This window comes from Hyperolius riggenbachi, chromosome 2, assembly GCF_040937935.1.
Source record: "Hyperolius riggenbachi isolate aHypRig1 chromosome 2, aHypRig1.pri, whole genome shotgun sequence".
Lineage (NCBI taxonomy): Eukaryota > Metazoa > Chordata > Amphibia > Anura > Hyperoliidae > Hyperolius > Hyperolius riggenbachi.
The window spans coordinates 452,084,793-452,106,394 of record NC_090647.1 but is presented as its reverse complement, the minus strand read 5'-3'; positions in this window follow the sequence as shown (position 1 = coordinate 452,106,394).

The following is a 21,602-nucleotide window of genomic DNA, read 5'->3' as shown; positions in this document are numbered from 1 at the left end:
ATAAGGTACACACATATTTCCAGATCTGTCACCAATTACACTTGCATAACGTAGATCTTTAAGACCAGTCACTACAGCCCTGCAAAAAAGAGCGATACCATATCGGTGGGATTTCCTTTTGTACTCGCATTCAACTTTGGCCCCAAAAGATATCAAGTCCATACACTGCAGGAAGGAATAAAAGCCCTCAGAGAAAATGGAGTACAGAAAATCACAGAGGAATCGCCTATGGACTCTTCTAACAAGCATAAAAGGCTCAACAGAGACTGGCAGGAAACGCACCACTCTACCTATAAACGAAGCAAAGAAAAACACCTGACTCCTTCTAGAATCCCAAGAGCTTTAAGGTCGGGCAACGATAAAGACTGATGGCTTCCTTTACTCCTGTAAGTGACCCACAGGTTAATCATCCATAAGGGGACAAAGAGAGCTATACTTGCTCACATAATACAGACTCAGCCAATCTTGGCACTCTCTTTGCCTTTAACTTGCTTACTGGCTAGGATTTACATTAATAAGCTATACCTCCTAGTAGCTTCTGCGGTTCAGGCAGTATTACTTAAGTATCTCTCAGCAGTTTCGGTCCAGCTGTGTGATTTGCAGCTCCAACATTTCCCTGGTTATTTGAAATGTGCTTTCTCATAGCTTGTGTGTTCATGTTTTAATATATATATTTATTTGAATGTACGGTAATCTTAAATATTTTTTGTATTCGTTTTAGTTATAGACGTGTGACCCATAAGACCGGATGTACAATACGGGTGTTCGTGTTTTTGAGAGAGATCAAGTCCTCACTACTAATATTTTTACTATGTAAAAGGGATGTTGAGATCTATAGGATTATTTTGGTTAACAAATTGCTTGTTAGGGCTCGTTTCCACTATTGCTGTGCAGAATCGCCTGGATTCCACCGCTGATGAAATCGCATGCGGATGCGATTCCCATGCGTTTTTTGCCGCGAATTCGCATGCGATTTCGCATAGGTGAGGGTATATGCGATTTTAACCATGTCACTGCCTGTGTGAATTTACATTGGTACCTATGCGAATTCGCGGCAAAAAACGCATGGGGAAAACGCATGCGACTTCCCTATTAAATACATTGCATGCGATTCGCATGCATTCCACTCGCAGGCGAATTCTGCGGCTCTTTTGTGCGTTTTTTTCACAGCTTAAAAAAAACGCACCCTAAAAACGCTACAGTGGAAACAGGCCCATCCACTTGCATTACATGTGCGAATCCTTCACGATAGTGGAAACGAGCCCTTAGATACAGCATAAGGAGAGTGACAGCAACTTCAGTTCTCTGGCTTCCGGATTCATGAAAGTACTCTCACATAATACTCAAGGTCTTAACAGCCCTACAAAAAGAGCTAAATGCATGCGCTATTATAATGCGAGAAACCCTGTAATAGTTATGCTACAAGAGACCCATTTTATTAGGATGTCATTTCCAAGATTTTTCCATAAAAATTTCCCTGAATTTCATTTATCTAGTCACCCAACAGCCAAGAGAAATGGAGTTGCTATCCTTCTCCACAAAAATACTTCATTTATCTTAAGAAAGAAAGTGACTGATAAGGAGGGCCGCTACATTTCATTAGCAGGCGTACCAACATTGTTAGTCAATATTTACGCACCCTCAACCAAAAATGGAGCATTCTTCAATTCTATAATCAACACCCTCCATCAATTTCAAAATGAGAATATAATCATAGGAGGGAATATGAAGTTAGCACTAAACCCAAAGCTGGATTACCAATCCTCTTCGACCCTTTCTGATAGACCCCCGCCCCCATATCATTTATTAGGCAGATACAGATACATGGAGAGAGACCCATCCAAAACAAAAAAAAAAGATTTTACCTTCTTTTCTAGTCCCCATCTCAGCTCTTCAAGGCTTGATTATATATTTACTACAAAAATTCTTACTACTAGGATTAAGAGTTCGACAATCATCCATTCATATTTATCGGATCATTCAATCATCTGTACCACTTTCACACCACAACATAACTCTAATAGGACCCCAAGATGGAGAGTTCCACCCTTCATGTTAACCAATCCTGAACGAATAAGGAAACTATCAGAATCACTAAATAATGAGCCGGGAAGATGAATTCACAAAATTAACTCCCACATCGAAGAGGCCTTATCAAATTAACTGGGAGAAAGATCTAGGCCATAAAATCTCGGATTCTCAATGGTCAACAATCTGGGAAAGAACTTCCAAATGTTCAAATAATGTATCAATGACGGAAACTTCTGTTAAACTTAAGTTTCGCACATATTTAACTCCTTCTAGAATTTATAAATATAAACCTCACATTTCTAATTTATGTTTCTGAGGGTGTCTAGACATTGGAGACTCTTTTCACACTTGGGGCTTGATTCACAAAAAAGTGCTAACTGTTAGCACGGCCGTTTTCGCACGAATTTTCGCATTGTTTCACGCAAAACGATACCGGTTTCACGCGAAAACGATATCGATTTCGCGGGAAAATTTGAGTTTGCGCACGAAAACGTTATCGTTTCGCACGAAAGTTCGCGATCGCGCACAATGCAAAAATTTGCGCAGAAACGGCTGTGCTAACAGTTAGCACTCTTTTGTGAATTAAGCCCTAGGTGGTCTTGCCCTATGGTACATTCACTCTGGTCAAATATTTTTGAGCTGTCAAGGGAATTTTGGGATAAAGCTGCTAACCCTAACCCTCTATTAGCTTTACTGAACCTAAAGATTGACAAACTTTCCCGGTTAGAAAACCCTTTATTCACTAAAATATTGGTGGCCACTAGACTCCACATCGCCCAAGCTTGGCTAATCAATGAACTGTCCTGGGACAAAGTCATACAAAAAAATTAATTATATCTGTTTAAACAAATGTATATGGGCTCTGACTATAGGAGACACAGCACCTTTTCTTTCAATATGGGAACCTTGGCTAACCTCAGATTATGGCAAACATATACAAACAATTTTGAGTAAATGTTAATCTGACATGAGTATGATAAGAAAAGTGCATTAAGCTTTCTCATAGGGGACGTGATCTCCCATACTTCCTCTAAGTAAGGTCTACAACATCTTTGGATACGCAAATTCTCACTTCTACGTATACCTGTTCCTCGTTCTTTGTTCTGTTTTGTTTTGTGTTGTCTTTAAACTACTACATATGGTTATGACATCTTCATGGAATTGGGCCCTTGGTTATACTCATATCTCTATTCTAGCATAATATTACTATGTGTAAGACTGCAAGAATGATAGGGACTCTCAATTGTTTTGTTTATTGCACTATTTGCTGTTGCTGTTATCAGTTATAATTCATTGTGATGTTTCTGTTTATTTTCTCAATAAACATCTTTTGAAAGTAAAGAAAAAAACCAAAACATTGGTTCTTAGTTTTCCTGTGCAGAACACACGCAGACACAGACAAGTGTGCTCCCTGCCTTAAAGGGAACCTGAACTGAAAGGAAGAAAAAATAGTTTCACTTACCTGTGGCTTCTACCAGCTCCCTGCAGCCGCCCTGTTCATGTGCCATCATGGAACGATTGTCCGGTCGCCTGCATTGGCTGAGTTTCGATTTTGGCGAATGGGCCAGTCAATGGCTGTGGGGCCCTAGACGCACGTGTCCTCGATCACGCTCCCATAGCTGGGATTGTCCTGTGCGTGTGCAGTATGAGATTTTCTCGTACTGCTGCTGTCAAATAGACATCTGCTAATGAGTGTCCATTACTGCTGCTGGCATAGTGGCAGCTGCTAATCAGTGGCTGTTAGTGATGCCACAACTGTTCACTGGTGAACAGTTCTCCATGTAGCTACTTCTGGGTTGGCAAGGTCTGTGAGTAGTTTGCAGGTGCTTGCCCCATGGCACCCATCCTTGACCATGTGCCCACCAGCACTTTTCGCATGATATTCATGACTACATGGTACACATGCCCACTATGTAGTCATGACATTATATGCAGAGTACTCCCAGACATGGGTGCACAATCAAGGATGCGCGCCACTGGGCCATTGCCTGCTAATTAGTAGCGTTTACTGATGCTGGCAGTGGCGTTTACTGCCGGTGTTTGCTGTTGGTATAACAGACAAGTGTGAAAGCGAACCTGGACAGACAACTATCACTTGCTGGATGCATCTTCTTCCTTGCTGAAGTGGGACATCGTTGGTACATTTGTAGGAGACCAAAGTTAACGTTGATACACAGGTGTTATTCACAGAACAATATCATTAGATTTGTCATATTCTTCACTGAACACTATCGGTGAAAATCAACATCACACTCTAACTTTATTGTGATACTAATGAAAACGTTTTGCAAGTTTTGTGCGAAGTGGCTTAAAAAACCTTAGTAAAAAAGAACAAATTGGCATCATTTGATTTTTGTGCATAATGATATCTTCTGTAAATAGGCCTGTAAGGGTAAATTGCATGCTATGACCTGCCACCATAAGAGACCTGTAAGTCCATAAAATATACATATTGCTAACTGTCTTTGCCCAGATGTAGATTGGTTGATGTTTATTCCTGAATAACATAAATGTATGTGTTTGGTATGATATACTTTACACTGCAATGTTATGCTTTGTGAAAGGGGGACTATGCATGGGCCCCAAACAATTGTCCTCTTATTCACAGGTCATGGGATACCAGTAAATGTATATTCACATGAAGTGCAGCTTTTGTGAAATTATTACTGCTCTTTCACATGGCTGTAGTCCAAAGTTTGCACTGACTTGGATGGTTATTGTAGTAATTCTTTGCTTTGTGACACGCATGAGTACTGTCACCTGTAGCAATCAGGCCTCCAGACCAGTGATGTGCTCTGTTGTAAAGCGGAGGAATGGTGCATGAGGGAGCAACACTAAACTGGAGGCATAAGTAACTTGTACATTATACTTGGCCAGTGCTTATGCAAGATAATTCATCAGTCCAGATATCGTGCTGATACATGAGGGAGGCCGGGCCCAATAAACACACTTGGGAGAGGCATTGTAGAGATTCATTTAGCATTTGTACAAGCCTTGAATTAGGCTTCATTTGCCCTGTGCCACATGCTGATGTGAAATCACATCTCAATCCAGTAGGCATGCCAATGCATGGCTAGAAGCATTCAGATGTCATGTTAGAAAAATGCAGCAGGGACTCCTATTTTTTTTCCCTGCAAGTGATTTTAGTGGGGTGTAATTCTGCATCTGAATTTGTATGAAAAGGAAATAGAAAGAAATCACAGAAATGGAAAATTACTGTAGACCTTATTGAGATACTAAACCCAAAGGAGGTTACAGATCAAGTGTTCTAACTCCTCTAGTTGTAGCCTAATTCCAGGAGTGCCTTAAAGAGAACTTGAGACAAGAAGCATCTCAGGCTCCATACTTACCTGGGGCTTCCTTAAGCCCCCTTGAGGCTGCTAAGTCCCTTGCTGTCTCCCCAAGTGGCCCCTGTCCCCCTCAATTTGGCCCGAAAGCTTGACTGAATCACGTTTCACCGCGCATGTGCTGCTCTGCTGCACGCTAACCCATTGTGGTCCCACTGCTGGAAGCTTTCTGCGCTTGCACATCAGTTCTGCACTGGCGTAGAATGCTCCCGCTGCGGGAGAGTGACTGGTGTGCTTTTACCACCAAGCGCATTTACGTGATAAAGCGTAACTCGGCCAAACTTTCAGGGCCAAATTGCCGAGGACCGGAGCCACCTGGAGAGACAACGAGGGGGCTTAAGGAAGCCACCGGTAAATATGGTGCCTGAGACGCTTTTTGTCTAGTCTTCAAGGTACACTTAAAGTTACATAAAGAGAATCTGTACTCTAAAATTTTTACAGCAAAAAGCATACCATTCTATTCATTATGTTCTCCTGGGCCCCTCTGTGCTATTTCTGCCACTCTCTGCTGCAAACCTGGCTTGTAATTGCCAGTTTTAGGCACTGTTTACAAACAAACTAACCAGCTTGTGATAGGCTCACATAAGCAGAGTGTGTGAATCATACAGAGCCTGCAGGGGGCCTGGAGGGAATGTGTATAGCTTCTACCAATCACAAGCAGCCCTGCACATTCCACACATTCCAGCCTTAGCCCAACTGTGCTGACAGAAGAAAACAGATTAGATCATAAACAGAGATAACATAGCCACTGTGCAATTAGGAAAAGCTGCAGTAAGCCAGAGCACATTAGAACAGGCAAAGGAACTTATAGGATAGAAGAACTAAGGCTGAACATTTTGTTCCAGAGTCTCTTTAACGTTTGCCTGCACTTTCAATATCAAAGTAAAGTGCCCTTTTTCAGATAAAATCCAAAACTGCTGCCCAGTGTTTTTCGCTTTTAGAGGCGTGGCGTAAGGCAGAAGTAGGTGCAGGCAAAGACTGGGTGACTTCAGCATACATTAGGTACAACACTTGTAAGAGGGATTTTTTTTCTGTAGAGTGGAGGGTGGTGAAAAAAAATACAAGCTTATGCCATGATATTTATATACCCTCAGCTGTAACAATGACTTGGAAAAAAGCTGTTCCTTTCACTTGCCACATAAAGGAATAGCAACATCTATTCTAGACTCAATTGTAGCTTTACGTAATGTGAAGGTAAGTGGAAGGCATATTGTAGTTCCAAGTTAAATGTAAAGTAGAAACCACATATTAAACCACATAAATGGCATGCTTCTGGGCTGTGAGGTTTCCCTTAGGGAGGGTGGTTTCCTGAAATCTGTACTCCTTTCAGCTAGTTGGGGTATTGGCCTTGTTCCTTTGCTGTATGTGTGATGTCATTTTTTGCTGTGACTAGGATGTCTGCTGCGCTTTCTGATTATCACACAAATCAATAAAACATATCAGCAGCCAAGCTGCTATTGATGTGTGTGATGCCGGGGAGGTAGGAGACGCAGTTTAGCGCTAAGTCTAACTGAAGTTGACTTCACATATCTAGTGAACAGGAGGTGTGGGTGGGTCCCAGAGAAGATTGATTTCCAGTAGAAGATTCTTCTCATGTTAGGTCAGCACTGGGTGGGAAGCCGACATACAGGATGTTGGTGGGATGAAATTGTTCCCTGGGGAGGGTGTCTTAATCTGGGAGGGTTTTTTTGCTGGTAAATCAGCAGTGTAGGGCCATTCACCTATGCTTTTGGTGGTGTCTTGAATGAAGCTGAGACTTTGATCTCTACTGCGCAGTCTTTTTGTCACACAAATCAAGAACGTTATCTCAGCTGCCAGAGTGGTACTCTTCTTGGTATGTTTGATTGTCAGGGGAAGTAGAAGGCGTTGTGTGGGTCCAAGTCGGATGTAAAGTTGAGACCCCATCTATAGCATATTGGTGGGGTGGGAGGGTTCTCTTAGAAGGGTAGATTTTTTTCCTAGAGTTTGTACTTCTTTCAACTAGTTAGGGCATACCTTTCAACTATTATAGGCTTTTAAAAGGGTGTGGGGGGGGGGGGGGGGGTAGGTTCCTTAGAGAAGATTGTGTTTTCCATTGGAAGACTCTTCTCTTGTTCACTTAGCACGGGGTGGGTTGTGCCAACATTTACTAGGTTGGTGGGATGAAGTAGTTCCCTGGGGAGGGTGCCTGTGTGATGTCACTTTTTGCTGTGACTAGGATCTCTGCTGCGCCTTCTGCTTATCACACAAATCAGTAAAACATCTCAGCAGCCAAGCTGCTACTGATGTGTGTGATGCCGGGGAGGTAGGAGACGCAGTTTAGCGCCAAGTCTAACTGAAGTTGACGCCACACATATAGTGAACCGGAGGTGCGGGTGGGGTCCCAGAGAAGATTGATTTCCAGTGGAAGATTCTTCTCATGTTAGGTTAGCACTGGGTGGGAAGCCGACATACAGCATGTTGGTGGGATGAAATTGTTCCCTGGGGAGGGTGTCTTAATCTGGGAGGGTTTTTTTTGCTGATAAATCCGCAGTGTAGGGCCATTCACCTATGCTATTGGTGGTGTCTTGACTGAAGCTGAGACTTTGATCTCTACTGCGCGGTCTATTTGTCGCACAAATCATGAACGGTATCTCCGCTTCCATAGTGGTACTCTTCTTGGTATGTGTGATTGTCAGGGGAAGTAGAAGGCGTCATGTGGGTCCAAGTCAGATGTGAGGTTGAGACCACATCTATAGCATATTGGTGGGGTGGGAGGGTTCTCTTAAAAGAGTAGATTTTTTTCCTGGAGTTTGTACTCCTTTCAACTAGTTAGGGCATACCTTTCAACTATTATATGCCTTTAAAAGGGTGGGGGATAGGTTCCTTAGAGAAGATTGTGTTTTCCATTGGAAGATTCTTCTCTTGTTCAGTTAGCACGGGGTGGGTTGTGCCAACATATACTAGGTTGGTGGGATGAAGTAGTTCCCTGGGGAGGGTGTCTGTGTGATGTCACTTTTTGCTGTGACTAGGATCTCTGGTGCGCCTTCTGCTTATCACACAAATCAGTAAAACATCTCAGCAGCCAAGCTGCTACTAATGTGTGTGATGCCGGGGAGATAGGAGACGCAGTTTAGCGCCAAGTCTAACTGAAGTTGACGCCACACATATAGTGAGCCGGAGGTGCGGGTGGGGTCCCAGAGAAGATTGATTTCCAGTGGAAGATTCTTCTCATGTTAGGTTAGCACTGGGTGGGAAGCCGACATACAGCATGTTGGTGGGATGAAATTGTTTCCTGGGGAGGGTGTCTTAATCTGGGAGGTTTTTTTTGCTGATAAATCAGCAGTGTAGGGCCATTCACCTATGCTATTGGTGGTGTCTTGACTGAAGCGGAGACTTTGATCTCTACTGCGCAGTCTATTTGTCGCACCAATCAAGAACGGTATCTCCGCTGCCAGAGTGGTACTCTTCTTCGTATGTGTGATTGTCAGGGGAAGTAGAATGCGTTGTGTGGTTCCAAGTCAGATGTGAGGTTGAGACCACATCTATAGCATATTGGTGGGGTGGGAGGGTTCTCTTAGAAGGGTAGATTTTTTTCCTGGAGTTTGTACTCCTTTCAACTAGTTAGGGCATACCTTTCAACTATTATAGGCTTTTAAAAGGGTGGGGGGTAGGTTCCTTAGAGAAGATTGTGTTTTCCATTGGAAGATTCTTCTCTTGTTCAGTTAGCACGGGGTGGGTTGTGCCAACATATACTAGGTTGGTGGGATGAAGTAGTTCCCTGGGGAGGGTGTCTGTGTGATGTCACTTTTTGCTGTGACTAGGATCTCTGCTGCGCCTTCTGCTTATCACACAAATCAGTAAAACATCTCAGCAGCCAAGCTGCTACTAATGTGTGTGATGCCGGGGAGGTAGGAGACGCAGTTTAGCGCCAAGTCTAACTGAAGTTGACGCCACACATATAGTGAACCGGAGGTGCAGGTAGGGTCCCAGAGAAGATTGATTTCCAGTGGAAGATTCTTCTCATGTTAGGTTAGCACTGGGTGGGAAGCCGACATACAGCATGTTGGTGGGATGAAATTGTTCCCTGGGGAGGGTGTCTTAATCTGGGAGGGTTTTTTTGCTGATAAATCAGCAGTGTAGGGCCATTCACCTATGCTATTGGTGGTGTCTTGACTGAAGCTGAGACTTTGATCTCTACTGCGCGGTCTATTTTTCGCACAAATCCAGAACGGTATTTTCGCTGCCAGAGTGGTACTCTTCTTGGTATGTGTCATTGTCAGGGGAAGTAGAATGCGTTGTGTGGGTCCAAGTCAGATGTGAGGTTGAGACCACATCTATAGCATATTGGTGGGGTGGGAGGGTTCACTTAGAAGGGTAAATTTTTTCCTGGAGTTTGTACTCCTTTCAACTAGTTAGGGCATACCTTTCAACTATTATAGGCTTTTAAAAGGGTGGGGGGTAGGTTCCTTAGAGAAGATTGTGTTTTCCATTGGAAGATTCTTCTCTTGTTCAGTTAGCACAGGGTGGGTTGTGCCAACATATACTAGGTTGGTGGGATGAAGTAGTTCCCTGGGGAGGGTGTCTGTGTGATGTCACTTTTTGCTGTGACTAGGATCTCTGCTGCGCCTTCTGCTTATCACACAAATCAGTAAAACATCTCAGCAGCCAAGCTGCTACTGATGTGTGTGATGCCGGGGAGGTAGGAGACGCAGTTTAGCGCCAAGTCTAACTGAAGTTGACGCCACACATGTAGTGAACCGGAGGTGCGGGTGGGGTCCCAGAGAAGATTGATTTCCAGTGGAAGATACTTCTCATGTTAGGTTAGCACTGGGTGGGAAGCCGACATACAGCATGTTGGTGGGATGAAATTGTTCCCTGGGAAGGGTGTCTTAATCTGGGAGGTTTATTTTGCTGATAAATCAGCAGTGTAGGGCCATTCACCTATGCTATTGGTGGTGTCTTGACTGAAGCGGAGACTTTGATCTCTACTGCGCGGTCTATTTTTCGCACAAATCCAGAACGGTATTTTCGCTGCCAGAGTGGTACTCTTCTTGGTATGTGTCATTGTCAGGGGAAGTAGAATGCGTTGTGTGGGTCCAAGTCAGATGTGAGGTTGAGACCACATCTATAGCATATTGGTGGGGTGGGAGGGTTCACTTAGAAGGGTAAATTTTTTTCCTGGAGTTTGTACTTCTTTCAACTAGTTAGGGCATACCTTTCAACTATTATAGGCTTTTAAAAGGGTGGGGGGTAGGTTCCTTAGAGAAGATTGTGTTTTCCATTGGAAGATTCTTCTCTTGTTCAGTTAGCACAGGGTGGGTTGTGCCAACATATACTAGGTTGGTGGGATGAAGTAGTTCCCTGGGGAGGGTGTCTGTGTGATGTCACTTTTTGCTGTGACTAGGATCTCTGCTGCGCCTTCTGCTTATCACACAAATCAGTAAAACATCTCAGCAGCCAAGCTGCTACTGATGTGTGTGATGCCGGGGAGGTAGGAGACGCAGTTTAGCGCCAAGTCTAACTGAAGTTGACGCCACACATATAGTGAACCGGAGGTGCGGGTAGGGTCCAAGAGAAGATTGATTTCCAGTGGAAGATTCTTCTCATGTTAGGTTAGCACTGGGTGGGAAGCCGACATACAGCCGGTTGGTGGGATGAAATTGTTCCCTGGGGAGGGTGTCTTAATCTGGGAGGTTTATTTTGCTGATAAATCAGCAGTGTAGGGCCATTCACCTATGCTATTGGTGGTGTCTTGACTGAAGCGGAGACTTTGATCTCTACTGCGCAGTCTATTTGTCGCACAAATCAAGAACGGTATCTCCGCTGCCAGAGTGGTACTCTTCTTGGTATGTATGATTGTCAAGAAAAGTAGAAGGCGTCGTGTGGGTCCAAGTCAGAAGTGAGGTTGAGACCACATCTATTGCATATTGGTGGGGTGGGAGGGTTCTCTTAGAAGGGTAGATTTTTTCCTGGAGTTTGTACTCCTTTCAACTAGTTAGGGCATACCTTTCAACTAGTTTAGGCTTTTAAAAGGGTGGGGGGTAGGTTCCTTAGAGAAGATTGTGTTTTCCATTGGAAGATCCTTCTCTTGTTCAGTTAGCACGGGGTGGGTTGTGCCAACATATACTAGGTTGGTGGGATGAAGTAGTTCCCTGGGGAGGGTGTCTGTGTGATGTCACTTTTTGCTGTGACTAGGATCTCTGCTGCGCCTTCTGCTTATCACACAAATCAGTAAAACATCTCAGCAGCCAAGCTGCTACTGATGTGTGTGATGCCGGGGAGGTAGGAGACGCAGTTTAGCGCCAAGTCTAACTGAAGTTGACGCCACACATATAGTGAACCGGAGGTGCGGGTAGGGTCCAAGAGAAGATTGATTTCCAGTGGAAGATTCTTCTCATGTTAGGTTAGCACTGGGTGGGAAGCCGACATACAGCATGTTGGTGGGATGAAATTGTTCCCTGGGGAGGGTGTCTTAATCTGGGAGGGTTTTTTTGCTGATAAATCAGCAGTGTAGGGCCATTCACCTATGCTATTGGTGGTGTCTTGACTGAAGCGGAGACTTTGATCTCTACTGCGCAGTCTATTTGTCGCACCAATCAAGAACGGTATCTCCGCTGCCAGAGTGGTACTCTTCTTGGTATGTGTGATTGTCAGGGGAAGTAGAATGCGTTGTGTGGGTCCAAGTCAGATGTGAGGTTGAGACCACATCTATAGCATATTGGTGGGGTGGGAGGGTTCTCTTAGAAGGGTAGATTTTTTCCTGGAGTTTGTACTCCTTTCAACTAGTTAGGGCATACCTTTCAACTATTATAGGCTTTTAAAAGGGTGGGGGGTAGGTTCCTTAGAGAAGATTGTGTTTTCCATTGGAAGATTCTTCTCTTGTTCAGTTAGCACGGGGTGGGTTGTGCCAACATATACTAGGTTGGTGGGATGAAGTAGATCCCTGGGAAGGGTGTCTGTGTGATGTCACTTTTTGCTGTGACTAGGATCTCTGCTGCGCCTTCTGCTTATCACACAAATCAGTAAAACATCTCAGCAGCCAAGCTGCTACTTATGTGTGTGATGCCGGGGAGGTAGGAGACGCAGTTTAGCGCCAAGTCTAACTGAAGTTGACGCCACACATATAGTGAACCGGAGGTGCGGGTAGGGTCCCAGAGAAGATTGATTTCCAGTGGAAGATTCTTCTCATGTTAGGTTAGCACTGGGTGGGAAGCCGACATACAGCATGTTGGTGGGATGAAATTGTTCCCTGGGGAGGGTGTCTTAATCTGGGAGGGTTTTTTTGCTGATAAATCAGCAGTGTAGGGCCATTCACCTATGCTATTGGTGGTGTCTTGACTGAAGCTGAGACTTTGATCTCTACTGCGCGGTCTATTTGTCGCACCAATCAAGAACTGTATCTCCGCTGCCAGAGTGGTACTCTTCTTGGTATGTGTGATTGTCAGGGGAAGTAGAATGCGTTGTGTGGGTCCAAGTCAGATGTGAGGTTGAGACCACATCTATAGCATATTGGTGGGGTGGGAGGGTTCTCTTAGAAGGGTAGATTTTTTCCTGGAGTTTGTACTCCTTTCAACTAGTTAGGGCATACCTTTCAACTATTATAGGCTTTTACAAGGGAGGGGGTAGGTTCCTTAGAGAAGATTGTGTTTTCCATTGGAATATTCTTTTCTTGTTCAGTTAGCACGGAGTGGGTTGTGCCAACATATACTATGTTGGTGGGATGAAGTAGTTCCCTGGGGAGGGTGTCTGTGTGATGTCACTTTTTGCTGTGACTAGGATCTCTGCTGCGCCTTCTGCTTATCACACAAATCAGTAAAACATCTCAGCAGCCAAGCTGCTACTGATGTGTGTGATGCCGGGGAGGTAAGAGACGCAGTTTAGCTCCAAGTCTAACTGAAGTTGACGCCACACATATAGTGAACCGGAGGTGCGGGTGGGGTCCCAGAGAAGATTGATTTCCAGTGGAAGATTCTTCTCATGTTAGGTTAGCACTGGGTGGGAAGCCGACATACAGCATGTTGGTGGGATGAAATTGTTCCCTGGGGAGGGTGTCTTAATCTGGGAGGGTTTTTTTTGCTGATAAATCATCAGTGTAGGGCCATTCACCTATGCTATTGTTGGTGTCTTGACTGAAGCTGAGACTTTAATCTCTACTGCGCGGTCTATTTGTTGCACAAATCCAGAACGGTATTTTCTCTGCCAGAGTGGTACTCTTCTTGGTATGTATGATTGTCAAGAAAAGTAGAAGGAGTCGTGTGGGTCCAAGTCAGAAGTGAGGTTGAGACCACATCTATAGCATATTAATGGGGTGGGAGGGTTCTCTTAGAAGGGTAGATTTTTTCCTGGAGTTCGTACTCCTTTCAACTAGTTAGGGCATACCTTTCAACTATTATAGGCTTTTAAAAGGGTGGGGGGTAGGTTCCTTAGAGAAGATTGTGTTTTCCATTGGAAGATTCTTCTCTTGTTCAGTTAGCACGGAGTGGGTTGTGCCAACATATACTAGGTTGGTGGGATGAAGTAGTTCCCTGGGGAGGGTGTCTGTGTGATGTCACTTTTTGCTGTGACTAGGATCTCTGCTGCGCCTTCTGCTTATCACACAAATCAGTAAAACATCTCAGCAGCCAAGCTGCTACTGATGTGTGTGATGCCGGGGAGGTAGGAGACGCAGTTTAGCGCCAAGTCTAACTAAAGTTGACGCCACACATATAGTGAACCGGAGGTGCGGGTGGGGTCCCAGAGAAGATTGATTTCCAGTGGAAGATACTTCTCATGTTAGGTTAGCACTGGATGGGAAGCCGACATACAGCATGTTGGTGGGATGAAATTGTTCCCTGGGGAGGGTGTCTTAATCTGGGAGGGTTTTTTTGCTGATAAATCAGCAATGTAGGGCCATTCACCTATGCTATTGGTGGTGTCTTGACTGAAGCAGAGACTTTAATTTCTACTGCGCAGTCTATTTGTCGCACCAATCAAGAACGGTATCTCCGCTGCCAGAGTGGTACTCTTCTTGGTATGTGTGATTGTCAGGGGAAGTAGAATGCGTTGTGTGGGTCCAAGTCAGATGTGAGGTTGAGACCACATCTATAGCATATTGGTGGGGTGGGAGGGTTCTCTTAGAAGGGTAGATTTTTTTCCTGGAGTTTGTACTCCTTTCAACTAGTTAGGGCATACCTTTCAACTATTATAGGCTTTTAAAAGGGTGGGGGGTAGGTTCCTTAGAGAAGATTGTGTTTTCCATTGAAAGATTCTTCTCTTGTTCAGTTAGCACGGGGTGGGTTGTGCCAACATATTCTACGTTGGTGGGATGAAGTAGTTCCCTGGGGAGGGTGTCTGTGTGATGTCACTTTTTGCTGTGACTAGGATCTCTGCTGCGCCTTCTGCTTATCACACAAATCAGTAAAACATCTCAGCAGCCAAGCTGCTACTGATGTGTGTGATGCCGGGGAGGTAGGAGACGCAGTGTAGCGCCAAGTCTAACTGAAGTTGACGCTACACATATAGTGAACCGGAGGTGCGGGTGGGGTCCCAGAGAAGATTGATTTCCAGTGGAAGATACTTCTCATGTTAGGTTAGCACTGGATGGGAAGCCGACATACAGCATGTTGGTGGGATGAAATTGTTCCCTGGGGAGGGTGTCTTAATCTGTGAGGTTTTTTTTGCTGATAAATCATCAGTGTAGGGCCATTCACCTATGCTATTGTTGGTGTCTTGACTGAAGCGGAGACTTTGATCTCTACTGCGCGGTCTATTTGTCGCACAAATCCAGAACGGTATTTTCGCTGCCAGAGTGGTACTCTTCTTGTTAGGTGTGATTGTCAGGGGAAGTAGAATGCGTTGTGTGGGTCCAAGTCAGATGTGAGGTTGAGACCACATCTATAGCATATTGGTGGGGTGGGAGGGTTCTCTTAGAAGGGTAGATTTTTTCCTGGAGTTTGTACTCCTTTCAACTAGTTAGGGCATACCTTTCAACTATTATAGGCTTTTAAAAGGGTGGGGGGTAGGTTCCTTAGAGAAGATTGTGTTTTCCATTGGAATATTCTTCTCTTGTTCAGTTAGCACGGAGTGGATTGTGCCAACATGTTTCAACTATTATAGGCTTTTACAAGGGTGGGGGGTAGGTTCCTTAGAGAAGATTGTGTTTTCCATTGGAAGATTCTTCTCTTGTTCAGTTAGCACGGGGTGGGTTGTGCCAACATATACTAGGTTGGTGGGATGAAGTAGTTCCCTGGGGAGGGTGTCTGTGTGATGTCACTTTTTGCTGTGACTAGGATCTCTGCTGCGCCTTCTGCTTATCACACAAATCAGTAAAACATCTCAGCAGCCAAGCTGCTACTGATGTGTGTGATGCCGGGGAGGTAGGAGACGCAGTTTAGCGCCAAGTCTTACTGAAGTTGACGCCACACATATAGTGAAAATTGTTCCCTGGGGAGGGTGTCTTAATCTGGGAGGGTTTTTTTTGCTGATAAATCAGCAGTGTAGGGCCATTCACCTATGCTATTGTTGGTGTCTTGACTGAAGCGGAGACTTTGATCTCTACTGCGCGGTCTATTTGTCGCACAAATCCAGAACGGTATTTTCGCTGCCAGAGTGGTACTCTTCTTGGTATGTGTGATTGTCAGGGGAAGTAGAATGCGTTGTGTGGGTCCAAGTCAGATGTGAGGTTGAGACCACATCTATAGCATATTGGTGGGGTGGGAGGGTTCTCTTAGAAGGGTAGATTTTTTCCTGGAGTTTGTACTCCTTTCAACTAGTTAGGGCATACCTTTCAACTATTATAGGCTTTTAAAAGGGTGGGGGGTAGGTTCCTTAGAGAAGATTGTGTTTTCCATTGGAAGATTCTTCTCTTGTTCAGTTAGCACGGGGTGGGTTGTGCCAACATATACTAGGTTGGTGGGATGAAGTAGATCCCTGGGAAGGGTGTCTGTGTGATGTCACTTTTTGCTGTGACTAGGATCTCTGCTGCGCCTTCTGCTTATCACACAAATCAGTAAAACATCTCAGCAGCCAAGCTGCTACTTATGTGTGTGATGCCGGGGAGGTAGGAGACGCAGTTTAGCGCCAAGTCTAACTGAAGTTGACGCCACACATGTAGTGAACCGGAGGTGCGGGTGGGGTCCCAGAGAAGATTAATTTCCAGTGGAAGATACTTCTCATGTTAGGTTAGCACTGGGTGGGAAGCCGACATACAGCATGTTGGTGGGATGAAATTGTTCCCTGGGGAGGGTGTCTTAATCTGGGAGGTTTATTTTGCTGATAAATCAGCAGTGTAGGGCCATTCACCTATGCTATTGGTGGTGTCTTGACTGAAGCGGAGACTTTGATCTCTACTGCGCAGTCTATTTGTCGCACCAATCAAGAACGGTATCTCCGCTGCCAGAGTGGTACTCTTCTTGGTATGTGTGATTGTCAGGGGAAGTAGAATGCGTTGTGTGGGTGCAAGTCAGATGTGAGGTTGAGACCACATCTATAGCATATTGGTGGGGTGGGAGGGTTCTCTTAGAAGGGTCGATTTTTTCCTGGAGTTTGTACTCCTTTCAACTAGTTAGGGCATACCTTTCAACTATTATAGGCTTTTAAAAGGGTGGGGGGTAGGTTCCTTAGAGAAGATTGTGTTTTCCATTGGAAGATTCTTCTCTTGTTCAGTTAGCACGGGGTGGGTTGTGCCAACATATACTAGGTTGGTGGGATGAAGTAGTTCCCTGGGGAGGGTGTCTGTGTGATGTCACTTTTTGCTGTGACTAGGATCTCTGCTGCGCCTTCTGCTTATCACACAAATCAGTAAAACATCTCAGCAGCCAAGCTGCTACTGATGTGTGTGATGCCGGGGAGGTAGCAGACGCAGTTTAGCGCCAAGTCTAACTGAAGTTGACGCTACACATATAGTGAACCGGAGGTGCAGGTAGGGTCCCAGAGAAGATTGATTTCCAGTGGAAGATTCTTCTCATGTTAGGTTAGCACTGGGTGGGAAGCCGACATACAGCATGTTGGTGGGATGAAATTATTCCCTGGGGAGAGTGTCTTAATCTGGGAGGGTTTTTTTGCTGATAAATCAGCAGTGTAGGGCCATTCACCTATGCTATTGGTGGTGTCTTGACTGAAGCTGAGACTTTGATCTCTACTGCGCGGTCTATTTTTCGCACAAATCCAGAACGGTATTTTCGCTGCCAGAGTGGTACTCTTCTTGGTATGTGTCATTGTCAGGGGAAGTAGAATGCGTTGTGTGGGTCCAAGTCAGATGTGAGGTTGAGACCACATCTATAGCATATTGGTGGGGTGGGAGGGTTCACTTAGAAGGGTAAATTTTTTCCTGGAGTTTGTACTCCTTTCAACTAGTTAGGGCATACCTTTCAACTATTATAGGCTTTTAAAAGGGTGGGGGGTAGGTTCCTTAGAGAAGATTGTGTTTTCCATTGGAAGATTCTTCTCTTGTTCAGTTAGCACGGGGTGGGTTGTGCCAACATATACTAGGTTGGTGGGATGAAGTAGTTCCCTGGGGAGGGTGTCTGTGTGATGTCACTTTTTGCTGTGACTAGGATCTCTGCTGCGCCTTCTGCTTATCACACAAATCAGTAAAACATCTCAGCAGCCAAGCTGCTACTGATGTGTGTGATGCCGGGGAGGTAGGAGACGCAGTTTAGCGCTAAGTCTAACTGAAGTTGACGCCACACATATAGTGAACCGGAGGTGCAGGTAGGGTCCCAGAGAAGATTGATTTCCAGTGGAAGATTCTTCTCATGTTAGGTTAGCACTGGGTGGGAAGCCGACATACAGCATGTTGGTGGGATGAAATTGTTCCCTGGGGAGGGTGTCTTAATCTGGGAGGGTTTTTTTGCTGATAAATCAGCAGTGTAGGGCCATTCACCTATGCTATTGGTGGTGTCTTGACTGAAGCGGAGACTTTGATCTCTACTGCGCAGTCTATTTGTCGCACCAATCAAGAACGGTATCTCCGCTGCCAGAGTGGTACTCTTCTTGGTATGTGTGATTGTCAGGGGAAGTAGAATGCGTTGTGTGGGTGCAAGTCAGATGTGAGGTTGAGACCACATCTATAGCATATTGGTGGGGTGGGAGGGTTCTCTTAGAAGGGTCGATTTTTTCCTGGAGTTTGTACTCCTTTCAACTAGTTAGGGCATACCTTTCAACTATTATAGGCTTTTAAAAGGGTGGGGGGTAGGTTCCTTAGAGAAGATTGTGTTTTCCATTGGAAGATTCTTCTCTTGTTCAGTTAGCACGGGGTGGGTTGTGCCAACATATACTAGGTTGGTGGGATGAAGTAGTTCCCTGGGGAGGGTGTCTGTGTGATGTCACTTTTTGCTGTGACTAGGATCTCTGCTGCGCCTTCTGCTTATCACACAAATCAGTAAAACATCTCAGCAGCCAAGCTGCTACTGATGTGTGTGATGCCGGGGAGGTAGGAGACGCAGTTTAGCGCCAAGTCTAACTGAAGTTGACGCTACACATATAGTGAACCGGAGGTGCAGGTAGGGTCCCAGAGAAGATTGATTTCCAGTGGAAGATTCTTCTCATGTTAGGTTAGCACTGGGTGGGAAGCCGACATACAGCATGTTGGTGGGATGAAATTATTCCCTGGGGAGAGTGTCTTAATCTGGGAGGGTTTTTTTGCTGATAAATCAGCAGTGTAGGGCCATTCACCTATGCTATTGGTGGTGTCTTGACTGAAGCTGAGACTTTGATCTCTACTGCGCGGTCTATTTTTCGCACAAATCCAGAACGGTATTTTCGCTGCCAGAGTGGTACTCTTCTTGGTATGTGTCATTGTCAGGGGAAGTAGAATGCGTTGTGTGGGTCCAAGTCAGATGTGAGGTTGAGACCACATCTATAGCATATTGGTGGGGTGGGAGGGTTCACTTAGAAGGGTAAATTTTTTCCTGGAGTTTGTACTCCTTTCAACTAGTTAGGGCATACCTTTCAACTATTATAGGCTTTTAAAAGGGTGGGGGGTAGGTTCCTTAGAGAAGATTGTGTTTTCCATTGGAAGATTCTTCTCTTGTTCAGTTAGCACGGGGTGGGTTGTGCCAACATATACTAGGTTGGTGGGATGAAGTAGTTCCCTGGGGAGGGTGTCTGTGTGATGTCACTTTTTGCTGTGACTAGGATCTCTGCTGCGCCTTCTGCTTATCACACAAATCAGTAAAACATCTCAGCAGCCAAGCTGCTACTGATGTGTGTGATGCCGGGGAGGTAGGAGACGCAGTTTAGCGCTAAGTCTAACTGAAGTTGACGCCACACATATAGTGAACCGGAGGTGCAGGTAGGGTCCCAGAGAAGATTGATTTCCAGTGGAAGATTCTTCTCATGTTAGGTTAGCACTGGGTGGGAAGCCGACATACAGCATGTTGGTGGGATGAAATTGTTCCCTGGGGAGGGTGTCTTAATCTGGGAGGGTTTTTTTGCTGATAAATCAGCAGTGTAGGGCCATTCACCTATGCTATTGGTGGTGTCTTGACTGAAGCTGAGACTTTGATCTCGACTGCGCGGTCTATTTTTCGCACAAATCCAGAACGGTATTTTCGCTGCCAGAGTGGTACTCTTCTTGGTATGTGTCATTGTCAGGGGAAGTAGAATGCGTTGTGTGGGTCCAAGTCAGATGTGAGGTTGAGACCACATCTATAGCATATTGGTGGGGTGGGAGGGTTCACTTAGAAGGGTAAATTTTTTCCTGGAGTTTGTACTCCTTTCAACTAGTTAGGGCATACCTTTCAACTATTATAGGCTTTTAAAAGGGTGGGGGGTAGGTTCCTTAGAGAAGATTGTGTTTTCCATTGGAAGATTCTTCTCTTGTTCAGTTAGCACAGGGTGGGTTGTGCCAACATATACTAGGTTGGTGGGATGAAGTAGTTCCCTGGGGAGGGTGTCTGTGTGATGTCACTTTTTGCTGTGACTAGGATCTCTGCTGCGCCTTCTGCTTATCACACAAATCAGTAAAACATCTCAGCAGCCAAGCTGCTACTGATGTGTGTGATGCCGGGGAGGTAGGAGACGCAGTTTAGCGCCAAGTCTAACTGAAGTTGACGCCACACATGTAGAGAACCGGAGGTGCGGGTTGGGTCCCAGAGAAGATTGATTTCCAGTGGAAGATACTTCTCATGTTAGGTTAGCACTGGGTGGGAAGCCGACATACAGCATGTTGGTGGGATGAAATTGTTCCCTGGGGAGGGTGTCTTAATCTGGGAGGTTTATTTTGCTGATAAATCAGCAGTGTAGGGCCATTCACCTATGCTATTGGTGGTGTCTTGACTGAAGCGGAGACTTTGATCTCTACTGCGCAGTCTATTTGTCGCACCAATCAAGAACGGTATCTCCGCTGCCAGAGTGGTACTCTTCTTGGTATGTGTGATTGTCAGGGGAAGTAGAATGCGTTGTGTGGGTGCAAGTCAGATGTGAGGTTGAGACCACATCTATAGCATATTGGTGGGGTGGGAGGGGTCTCTTAGAAGGGTAGATTTTTTTTTCCTGGAGTTTGTACTCCTTTCAACTAGTTAGGGCATACCTTTCAACTATTATAGGCTTTTAAAAGGGTGGGGGGTAGGTTCCTTAGAGAACATTGTGTTTTCCATTGGAAGATTCTTCTCTTGTTCAGTTAGCACGGGGTGGGTTGTGCCAACATATACTAGGTTGGTGGGATGAAGTAGTTCCCTGGGGAGGGTGTCTGTGTGATGTCACTTTTTGCTGTGACTAGGATCTCTGCTGCGCCTTCCGCTTATCACACAAATCAGTAAAACATCTCAGCAGCCAAGCTGCTACTGATGTGTGTGATGCCGGGGAGGTAGGAGACGCAGTTTAGCGCCAAGTCTAACTGAAGTTGACGCCACACATATAGTGAACCGGAGGTGCAGGTAGGGTCCCAGAGAAGATTGATTTCCAGTGGAAGATTCTTCTCATGTTAGGTTAGCACTGGGTGGGAAGCCGACATACAGCATGTTGGTGGGATGAAATTGTTCCCTGGGGAGGGTGTCTTAATCTGGGAGGGTTTTTTTGCTGATAAATCAGCAGTGTAGGGCCATTCACCTATGCTATTGGTGGTGTCTTGACTTAAGCTGAGACTTTGATCTCTACTGCGCGGTCTATTTTTCGCACAAATCCAGAACGGTATTTTCGCTGCCAGAGTGGTACTCTTCTTTGTATGTGTCATTGTCAGGGGAAGTAGAATGCGTTGTGTGGGTCCAAGTCAGATGTGAGGTTGAGACCACATCTATAGCATATTGGTGGGGTGGGAGGGTTCACTTAGAAGGGTAAATTTTT